This window comes from Nematolebias whitei, chromosome 8, assembly GCF_014905685.2.
Source record: "Nematolebias whitei isolate Nwh7 chromosome 8, NemWhi1, whole genome shotgun sequence".
Taxonomy (NCBI): domain Eukaryota; kingdom Metazoa; phylum Chordata; class Actinopteri; order Cyprinodontiformes; family Rivulidae; genus Nematolebias; species Nematolebias whitei.
In genome coordinates, this window is record NC_056505.1 from 21,817,631 (window position 1) to 21,820,706 (window position 3,076).

Consider the following 3,076-nt stretch of genomic DNA (forward strand, 5'->3'; position numbering starts at 1 on the left):
GTTTCATAACTTTTGTGGACATAAATTGCAGTTTTTGCATACTGTTAGAAAAAATCTCTGAAATAATTACTCAGGAGTCCAGGATGATGTTTGCCAAAAATGTATTAAAAATACTTGCAAAGAGAGATAAAATGGCCCTTACATCCAAATCAACGTCATCCTCCAAAATTCATCACGGTCTGTCTTTACAATAGCATGGGCAAAAACCTCTCTGGAATTAACACAGAGGTACAAATATTTAGAGATTCAAGTGTCCAAGAAGGACGTTTTAACCCATCTGCAGTTATTGTACATTTCCACCAGCTGGCAGACACTCATCATAATTTTGGCTGTCTGGCTGAAAAGTATGTGTTTGTTTAATTTAGGGCTGCAACTATCGATTATTTCAATAATCGATTCATCGGCCGATTATTTTTTTTGATTAATCGATGAATCGGCAAAAAAACCCCACAACATTTTAATTTTCACCCCTTTATTCCAAAATTGAACATTTGCCTGACATAGCAATTCACACAAAAAACAGGTTGCTATTTGACTATTCTGTTAGTAAAATATTGAATAAAAAAAGTAAAAGTTTGTGAAATAGTTTAAAAAACAAATGTACACAAAAATATATACAAATGTATCTTTATACCTGCACAATATGTAGCTACTTTGTAAAATGTGTCATTGAGAGAAGAGTGTAACCTGGATTAAAAGTGTGGTTCATTGTAGTGAAGCCTTCTTCAACCATCGACAGAGGACTCATGTCAGTGACGATCATTTAAGGATGATTTCAGTGAAGACAGCTGCTGCTGTGGTGTCCATGATGTCTGTCCATCATGAATGCTGTTGTTGTTTGTTGTTGTTTTGTGGAATGAGAGAGTTGATATGTATTATATCATAATTTACAGCAACTCAAGAAATGCCTTGTTTCACTTACAGTGTTAGGTTCAGGCAAAAGTAGCTTAAAGAGCATTTAAACACACAGACACACACACACACACACACACATATATATATAAAATACTTAACTACACACATTTGAGTAGATGTAATAAATTACTTTAATTCCTGTTTAAATGCAATTCATCCTGCCATACCTGCAGTGTCTTCAGACTTTGCCAGCAAATTAAAAGTTGAAGCTTAATCATTAAATTATTATCTTTGTGTTCGATTTATTTATAAATCACATTTAAACACTGCTTGTACCAATTAAATTAAATAAAAAGTAACACACGTGTTCTCTATCAGCGCCATTAATCAGATAAACAAACAGCTTCATCTACCAGAGACTGACGTTACGTTTTCTCTCTTGAAACAGAACAATGTGTTAAATTGTAGAGACTCACCTGCAACACATGACGAGTTGTATCAGCTGCAGCTCCTTCCTCCTCCTCATGACTACAACATTTTTACGTTTATCAGCGTGGTTCTCCCGTGTCGTGTCGGCGATTTTCAAAGTGGCATGTTTCTCAGTTTTTATCTTTGTGAAGTTCTCCCACACTTTGGAGGACTTGGGTCGAACAGTTTTCTCTGCGTCGGTCATTTGTAAAATTTACTTATTTTCCTTTGAAAACAGACTCTGCTTTTCTCCCCACTCGCTCTGTTCAACTCGCGCTGCAGAGTTTTTTTTTTTCCAAACTTTATTCAGTCTGTCAGCATTGACAATGAACTGCCTGTAAACAAAACGAAACGACTCCGCAGCGCCGTGAAAGACACATAATCGCGCGACACAACAAATCGATAATGAAATTCGTTGCCAACGCTTTTAATCATCGATTTTTATCGATTTTATCGATTCGTTATTGCAGCCCTAATAATAATACCCACAATAATAATAATCCATCCATCCATTATCTTTTATCCGCTTCTTCCATTTTGGGTCATGGGGGCCGCCGGTGCCCATGGCCAGCAATCACTGTGCGAGGGGCGGGGGACCACCTGGATGGGTCACCAGTCCATCACAGGGCCACATAGAGACAAACGAGATGAACAACCATTCAGTCTCTTACTCTCACCTAGTGACAATTTAGAGTTAACAATCAGCCTAACATGCATGTTAGAGAAAACCCACGCATGCACGGAGAAAACATGCAAACTCCACCCAGAAAGGCACCCAGACACGGAATTGAACCAGAGTAACCTGCTCGATGAGAGGCAGCAGCTCTACCAGTTGCGCCACCGTGCTGCCTAATAATAATAATAATATTATGGTTATAATAATAACCATATATAATTTTTTTATTTATTATTATTATTATTATTATTATTATTATTATTATTATTATTATTAGGGGTAGTAATAGTAGAATTAATATTATTTAATGATAAAAAAAACATTACTCTGTATTTATGAAATCATCAATGTTGTCATATCTAAACTTTTAATTCAACTTTAAACTTTTAATTTGCTACTTCAGCTTGTTAAGAATTCAGAAAAATAAAATACTTTTGCTAAAAGTTAAGCAATAAAATAGTTCTTCAACCTTAACGGATTAAAAAAAATAAATCATTCAACTCTGCATTTCTGTGACATTTTTGTAGAAAATGTTTGTTTTTGATCTTTCCTGAGAGCTTTGTTGCTAGGTAACATGAAACAGGCCAAATGTTCCATGTTGATATCTGTAGTGTTCATCTGTAGGCGGAGCTTAAGTCAGTCCTTTGATGATGTGTCATGATGATGTCATAGAACAAATGTTATATATACAGGCTGGACTTTGAGTTCTAGACAGTTCTGTTAGAGAAGCAGAGTGAACGCATCTTGACATTATTGTTCTTACGGCGCATAAACGGTTCGTTTTATCTTATTGAAGAAAAGCGTTTAATCGTAGCAACAAAAAGAACAATGTCTTCCCACAACCCAAGAGGAGATCGTGTATTTATCAACTCCCGTTTTAAACGAGGGGTTGACCACACGCAGTCTGCTGAATCAACTGTAAATGTTGATAATTCAGAAGAAGCCATGTCTGCGGTGATGGATCCAAAGAATTTTCCAGCTCTGCCAGGAAGAGAGCCTGCATGTTTAGAGGCAAGCAGCTCGGTCGACGTTACCCAACATCAGTCGACACAACCTAAAGAAAGGAAAATCAGCCGG

At 36.6% G+C, this 3,076-nt stretch overlaps 1 protein-coding gene across 1 annotated transcript in view; it reads left to right on the top strand.

Annotated features, from left to right (window-relative positions):
• cdk7 (cyclin-dependent kinase 7) overlaps window positions 1-3,076 on the top strand; it is a 17,718-nt gene that overhangs the window by 901 nt on the left and 13,741 nt on the right. The gene's annotated exons all lie outside the window — the stretch shown is intronic.